This window comes from Salvia splendens, chromosome 2 (genome assembly GCF_004379255.2).
Source record: "Salvia splendens isolate huo1 chromosome 2, SspV2, whole genome shotgun sequence".
In the NCBI taxonomy this organism is placed as follows: domain Eukaryota; kingdom Viridiplantae; phylum Streptophyta; class Magnoliopsida; order Lamiales; family Lamiaceae; genus Salvia; species Salvia splendens.
The window spans coordinates 22,841,966-22,850,400 of NC_056033.1; the positions used below are offsets into that span (position 1 = coordinate 22,841,966).

General features: G+C 43.2%; 1 long non-coding RNA gene across 1 annotated transcript; it reads left to right on the top strand.

The window, feature by feature from the left end:
* The first annotated feature begins 684 nt into the window (after positions 1-684).
* LOC121769789 lies at positions 685-2,646 on the top strand. Its single transcript, XR_006043691.1, has 3 exons — positions 685-994; positions 1,863-1,927; positions 2,400-2,646. It is a non-coding gene; the product is annotated as an uncharacterized LOC121769789 (long non-coding RNA).
* Positions 2,647-8,435: the final 5,789 nt, after the last annotated feature.

The window sequence follows — 8,435 nt, forward strand, 5'->3', positions numbered from 1 at the left end:
ACCCTAATTTTTCGAACCCTAAGATGTTGTACTTATTGCTTTGATTGCCGAATTAAATGACGGATTTATTATGTGATTGAAATGGTGACCTAATTTTGATTTGATCGAGTCAAATTCGTTGATTTTATGAAGTGGCTTAAATTAATTAATGTGGAATGAAATATATCATGGTGAATTATATTATTTCGGGGAGTGAGATTTAATTAGGATCATAAATAATTACCTTGCCCTTTTATGAAGGGAATTTTCGACCACTATTATTATTTGGAGAGGAATTTATTTTTCTTGGATTTAATTATTTGTTTTGGGATAATTATCCAAATTAAATCCTAAAGCCTAATTATCTTATTTATTTCTTGATAAAATCGGCCCCTATTGTTTTGATTAGGGAGATTTCGAAATCTCCTAGCTTGTGGAAGAAGAAATTATTCACTAATTATTTTGATCCCTAATTATTTCCTTCCATGTTTTAATTGGAATATCCTAGCAAATCTTTCCCTACTTTATTTATCAATATTTGGAAATTATTCCTTGTGGGAGGAATTGAATAACACGCCTATTTTCATATTATTTGGGAGGGTTTTTATTGATTTTCTTGCTCCGTATTATTTTATTCTGCTCCGTGAAAATACTAAATTAAATCAATGGCTAATTAAATAGCCATGATTTACAAAATATCCTCCTTATTTCTCCATCAATGACACGCCATTTCCTCCCCCAAAATCTTCCCAAATATCTCAATCATTTATTTCAATTATTCTCCCAAATCTTCAATTAATTGTGGGATATTTCTTAATCCTATAAACAAAGGATCAACCCCTAAACCTAACACACAAATCACACGCCCACTTCTTCAAACCACACGCCCCACCCCCTTTTTCATCTCTTCTCCCACTTGTTATCCATTTCACTCAAGATCCTATCAATTTTCCAAGAGATTGTTGAAGAACCAAGGTTTTAATTGCTTCCTACCGATTATTTCGTCCAAGAAAAGGTAAATTCAAACCCATATTCTTCAATCCTCTCCATCTAGACTTTCTTTGACTCCCTCATGCATGTAGAGAGTGTAGGGAATGAAGATCTAAGGGTTTAATCGGTGGGAATGTGAAATCATATGTGTGAGTGCGTTTTGATTGCAATTGCTTGTTGATTTATTGAATCCTCGGTGATTGATGTGCGATTTCATGAAAATATGTGTTTAAGGACTCTTTTGAGCATGATTGTATATCAAAACCATGAAAAGATTGATTTTGAATGAGTAGGGATAAACCCTAATTCGAATTGCTATCAGTATGAAAATCTGTGATTTCCGAACAGTGTGTTCTGATGTATTTTTGACCAACCAAACGAACTCCGATTTGACCGATTCTTCTTCCTGTGTAAACTTCGTGATGTCTTCTATATTGTGTGTAAATTTCGACCCATTTGGCTAAACGATGAATTTATGGTGAATTTTTAAAGTTGACTGCGCGATTCTGCCAAAAACGTGTTTTCTCGACCAGTAGGTTACGCCTTTGGTTTGCCCGACTTAAAAGTAGTATTTTGACATGAAATTTAAACTGAATGTTATTTGATGAGTCTACTGCCTTGTCATAAAGTTTTAGCCCCATCGGAGGTCGGATGATTTTTAAATAATTTTTACAAAAAAGTTGCGCAGAGCTGCCAGATCTCTACTTTGGTTAAACAACTATATTTGTATGCTTGAATGACATACATGAGTTTACATATGTGATGAGGTGATGTGATATGCAAAGATGGGTGATATGATGTGATTCCTATTGTTGATTGGGAAAGGGGAGTGATCTAGGACATGCATGATTTTAGTCCATGTTAGTGACTAATCGGGGACACATTATCCAAAGGTGAAATTTTGTGCGAGACGCGTGATACCAAAGGAAAAGCGAAACTTGAAAACTAAAGGATCGAGGTGGGCTCTCTTCCTTTTTAAATAAGGACCATGTCCTAATGTTTTATCAATGAGAATAAATGTGACTTCATGCCTTGTTTTGGTTTTTACGTGCCTATCTGATGTGGTTTTTGCCACTATTTATAAATCGAATTCGGGTCCCCGTAGGGCAGCAAACCCTACTTGGATTAGTGTACACCTATGGTAGACTGTGTGCTAGCGTACGGGCTGGCCGGTCTAGTGACCTGGTTTGCGGCCGCATTCCTTGTCATGTATTGGCAGATATGGTTAACGTCTATGGGAAAAATGACTGATCAGTCGATGTTTGAAATGGAAAAATGATTTTGAGTGCCTCGGGCCTTTCTAAAGAAAAACCCCGACGGTTACTTACGTACGGCATGATATCATAAACTGTATTTACAATGTTTTCGGCATGAGCCACTGAGTATTATTTCATAGTACTCAGCCCTGCATATGTTTTCCCTATATGTAGGTTGAGCGGCGACGGGCGGTTGGCGGTGTTGAGCAGGAACTAATAATGAACTGTGGTTGTTTTGGTTTTGAAATTCCGAGTGTCGTTGTGTCTTCACACATGACGTCACTATTCTCTTGGATGCTTCCGCTGTGATATTTTTCTTAGAATACTTTTCATTTAAATTCTGAAACTATTTTATGATGGGATGTTTGAAACTCGTTACACTTTTTGAATAAATGCTAAACCCTAGTCTTTATTCATTAAACCCTAATACTCTTGGTCGCATTATTTATTAGACTTAGTTTTTAGTCAAACTTTTATTGAAAACCCTAGTCTTCTATGCCGTTCATCTAAACCCCTTTAAGTCGCGATCGCCCGCTTTTATTAACCCTAAGGGGCGGTCGTGACATTTTGGGCATTGGATGAATTTATGGTAAATTTTTCAAATGAACTGCGCAGTGCTGTCAGAAATTGTATGTTCCGACCAGAGAGTTTAATATGTGATATGACTGACTAAATGACGTGATTTCGGTGTGAAAATCTTCATGGATTAACTTGAATGTGCCCTCTGTATTGTGACCAAAATTTAGCTTCATATGAGGTCGGGTGAATTTATAGTGATTTTTACAAAACGGTCGCGCAGTTCTGCCAGTTTTCTGCCTTGTTAAAATGACACCTAGTTTCAAGTTTCAAAGTATTATATGATGCATGTATGTCCAATGAACGTGTTTAAATGTTGAAATCACTTGTGATAAGTTGGAATGTGTTACGTGTGTCTTTACACCCTTTTGACGTATGTTGGGTTGGGGAATGTGAGAAAAACGATGAGATAGAAAACGATAGGACATGCATAGTAAAATGTTGATGTGGAAGGCTGACTTGTGTTGTCATTGACAAGGGTGTTGTGTACTCGTGAACTCGAGGATCGTGAGTTGCTATAAGTTGGGCTGTGAATTTGCTAAGCGATCGAGGTGGGCTTTCTTTTCAAACCTCTTTATCTTTCCGAAAATATGATGTGGTGTTATAAGGGTGGTTTAAAGTGCTATGTCATGCCGTGATTGTTTTGATGTTGAGATTTTTGCCTGATGCCTAGTTCGTTTGAGCTTGCTCCGTTAGGCTATAGGGCTGTGTTGAGATTGTGCTTGATGCCTAGTTTGTGAGTTCGCTCCATTAGGCTGTAGGGCTATGATAAACGAATTCGGGTCTGAGTAGGGCCGCAAACCCTATCAGGCCGTGTACACAGAGGGGATCGTGAGCCGTCGTTGCTAGTCGGCCGGTCTCATGGGCGAATAGTGTGGCCACACTTTCGTCGCACTATGGTAAGAGGATGTGATTGATTGATTGATTGATGTGGAAAATGAGGAGATAAATTGTCTGGCCAGACTTGGATTTTTTGTGTTCTCGTGATATTTCTTACTATATAAAACTCGAGATCACTGGTATGGATGACATAACTTATTAAAATGTTTTTGGCATGAGCCCATTGAGTACAACAAGTACCCAGCCGTGCATATTCTTTTTCTTATGTGCAGGTTGAGCGGGATGTTGCGGTGGATGTTGAGCTGGCTAAAGACCCTAGTATACGTTGTGTCGTCATACATAGGCGTGATCCTTGACTCTCCCTGAACCTTATTTATCCGCTGCTATGTTTTAAATTATGTCTTAAGACCTTAATCTTTTCGTGTTGTGTTTGAACATGTATGGCGGTGTTAGGTTTAAACGAGTGTTTACGTTGTCTTTCTGAAAATGGTGTTTTTCGAGATTTAAGTTAAATGTTCATTTTACCTTAGTTTTTTTTATATATATATAGTTGTATTTCTTAAGTCAAATTTTTCCGGTGCCCTTTATAAAAGTATGTTTCTTTACTTCTTTTAAAAAAATGACCTTAAACTTCTTTAAACTAAGTTGTTTTTCTTCTTTAAGTCTTAAGTTGTTCTTTTAAACTGTTGTCCATGCATGTCGGTCACGATCGCCGCGTTTGTGATACCCCTGGTATGGGCGGTCGTGACAGAGTGGTATCAGAGCTTTGTTCTTTTGCTCTGGTCCGAGAGTCTTCTTTTACTTTGAGTCTAAGTTAGTGAACCCTTATTGACTAGAAGTGTCACGAAGGCTCAACATCCAAAGCATCACACTCAACCAAGAAAAGTGAGGTATGTTTTAAGTTGTTGATGAAATGTGTGAACGATGTATAAAATTCACGATATGATGAGGATGTTTTGGGCAAAAGAATGCATGAGCATGTATTTACGTGATGATGTGATGTTATTTTCATGTTGAAATTCGAGAATAAATGATATGATGACATATATATGTTGAATGTGAGCATGATGATTTAAACGCTTGTATTATGGGTGAAAACAATATTGTGATAGTGTAGAAGTGTGATGCTATGTATGTTATGAGGTGCGAAGTATGATGCGTTATTCTATGTAGTGTTTTATACGGATGATGAAAGTTGATGTGAAAGTACGTTTTAGTTTGAGTCAAAACTTTTATTTTTAAAAGTGAGATGTGGAAAATTTTTAGGAAAGTGTGAAGGTGTAAAGAAAATTATTTCAAAAGTTTCGAATATAATGTGAAGTTCGAAAGTGTTTTGCAATGGGATGTGAAAATGTGGTGTGTTTATCTTGAGGTTTGAATTACGTAAATTGAAGTAGATGATGATCTATGAGATGATGAATTGTGTTGTGAACTTAGAGTGCCTAAAATATAAGCCTAGTTGACCGCGTGAATCGTAGTTCTAAGTTGAAAACTTAACAATTGCTTTTCCGAGCAATGAAACGTACGAGAATATGAGAGTTTAGGCAAACGCTTAAGTCAAGGTGCGAGACAAGAAGAACCGATGCTAAGAGATATTTTCATGCAACGACGAGCGATCATACTCGCGATTTAAATTAGTATAGTTTAATCTTGCGTAAGTGGAAGCACGAAGATGTATCGAGATTTGAAGCAACAGTTTTGGTGCAATGGAATGAAAGGGGACGTAGCGTCGTATGTGGAACGATGTCTAGCATGCCAACAAGTGAAGGCCTTACACCAACGGCCATATGGGAAGTTACAACCGCTAGAAATTCCAGAATGGAAGTGGGAGCATCTAGCTATGGATTTCGTGACGGGTTTGCCAAAGTCACAGAAGGGAAACACTGCGATTTGGGTGACCATTGATCGACTTACAAAGAGCGCGCACTTCTTACCGATTAAGATTACTTATGGCGCGGACAAGTTAGCTAGGCTCTACGTGAATGAGATTGTGCGTTTGCATGGAGTGCCAAAGACTATTGTGTCCGACCGCGATACGAAGTTCACATCGAAGTTTTGGATGAGTTTGCAGCGCGAATTGGGCACGCAACTGAATTTCAGCACCGCTTATCACCCGCAATCGGACGGGCAGTCAGAGAGGACGATTCAAACGCTTGAGGATATGCTGCGAGCCGTTGTTCTAGATCGAGGGGAAGGTTGGGAAACTGTTCTACCGTTGGTTGAATTCGCCTACAACAATAGCTACCAAGCGACGATAGATATGGCTCCGTATGAAGCCTTGTATGGAAAGAAGTGTCAATCCCCACTTTTTTGGGATGAAGTTGGCGAGAGGAAGATGTTAGGACCCGATGCGATAAAGGAGATGACCGAAATTGTGCATCAAATCCGCGCTAGGATCAAGGAAGCTCAAGATAGGCAGAAGTCGTATGCCGACATGCGTCCAACGGAAATCAAATTCGACGTCGGTGATAAAGTGTTCTTGAAAGCGTCCCCGACGAGAGGAGTTGTGAGGTTTGGAGTGAAAGGCAAGCTGAAACCGCGTTTCGTAGGACCGTACGAGATTATCGATGAAGTAGGCCCTGTAGCGTATCGTTTGGCGTTACCTCCTAGCTTTGGGAACGTGCACACCGTGTTCCATGTGTCGCAGTTGCGCAAATACGTGTTCGACCCCAAACATGTAATTCATCAAGAGGAAGTGGTCTTAACCCCGACATGAGCTACAACGATGAGTAATGGTAAGTTAGAGAGAGACGCTCTCCCTTCTCTCTAGAATCCCCCACCACGTTTTGAGTCCCACATCGCCGCCTACCCCCATTCTCAGTCGGCTCACCACCGTCGACGGTCCCCCTCACGCCCCGCTCCACCAGCCACCCACCACCCTCCCGACCTCGGATTCTCACCAACCAACCCACTCCATTGGCTAAGGCACGAACAAAGCTCCGGAGCGGCTGGTGACTCGACTCGCTCTCTCGATCATGCCGGAGCTCCCGCCGGATCCCCCCCCGGAGTCCGAAGAACCGCGCACCATCTCGGACCAGCTAATGGTCCTCCGGTCGGCCGAGGACCCTCTCTCGGACCAGCCAATGACTTTCACGTCGGAGGAGTCTTCCGCCATAATTTCTCCCTGCAAGAAAATGGCGAGGAAAACTTTGAAAATGAAGGTGAAGGCACGGAAAAGTACACCAGCCCCTCCCACCAAAGGCACTGGTCGGAAAAGGTTCGTACCCTCACCGATGCCGGAGGACAAGCAACTTAGGAAGAAGATTGATTTCGGGGCCGAAGGGAGCTCGCCGGTCGGAAGTCCAAAATGCAAAGGCCCCATCTTCCCGACGTCGATGGAGCCCTCCCCTAATCCCAACGGTGAAGATGAAGCTAAGATTAATGAAGAACTTGCCGGCGCCGGAACTGTTGGCAACGCTTCGGCCGATGACCTTGCGGCCGGCGCAAACGCGGGGACCGGTGACGGAGGAGAGCACAACCCCCCACATGATGGCTGCTTGGAGAGAGATGGCTCTAGCATGGGTCAAAAGGCCTTGGTGGACGCGCTAGTCAACTTGCCCGAAATGGGCACAACAACAAAATCACTTTCCGAAAGTTCCTTGACGCCTTGCCACTTCGGAACACCACGTGATGCTGGCCCCAATGCATCCGTTGAGCCCCCAAAACAACAAAAATCTAGCTCCTTTCTGCAGCAACCCAACCTTCCCGAATTGGCTTGGAGACCAAAACCTCCTTCCGAAAGTGCGCTAACTCCTTTCCGTTCCAAGAGCTCACGTGAGATGATTGTCGTGGAGGCCCCAACGCAACCAAAAAAGGCCGAAATCATCCACTTAGCCGCCTTGGACTCGGCGGAGATGCTAGACACATTGGTTGCGCAACCTCTCATTACGGCCGGTCACAAACCACCAGAGTTCCCCCTAAACTCTTCGGGATGCATGCAAAGTGTCACACACACACCTCGGGATGGGAATGGACCCTCTCTTGAGGACTTCCCCCCTCTCGAACGAGGACGAACTAGCAAGCTCCGAGCTACGTTTGAGGCTAGTTCGGAACATTACAGTGCGGAGCTCGGCCAGCCGCGACCGAAGTCGAACCCTAACGACTACCGGGAAAAGCCTTTTATCGAGACGACGAACAAGGCCACGCCTAGTACCGAGATGGTTGCAGTGACAAGAGACACACCAACATCCAACGATACGCCTATGGATGATGCCGAACAGATCCTCACCGAGAAGGAAAAAGTCGAGAAGATCCACACCGAGAAAGAAAAAGCCGAAAAGCCGAGAATGGAAAAGCCGAGAAGGGCACACAACGGCAACGTAGGTGCCGAGAAGATCCACACCGAGAACGGAGAAGCCGAACTCAACAATCCGAAGAGAAATGGAAATACACCTAAGTCCACGGCGGATGCCGCAACACGAGGGCCGAATGTAGTTAATCAACTTGGGGGGGTAGAAGCTACCCCGGGGTCCTCGCCGTGGCCGAAATCGATGGCGGACTTGCTTATGGGTACCCCGTCGGGCTCGGCGAGTAACACTCTACAAGGCCGGGGTGAAGGCGCCTCATGCCACCCCGGTCGGCCGAAAACGATGGCGGACATGCTTAAAGGCTCGACTGACCCTACCGGCCCTCAAGCCTTTGAGCCGGATAAGCTCCAGAACATTGGATTTGCTTCAGTGTCCGACGGCATCCCGGCCATCTACTTCTCCGGAGCGGAAACTCAAAAGCTTGCTGAGAGCATGGGACACGCCATTGTGGGTAAGTTCTCTCACTCTATCCCTACGGGACTGCAAA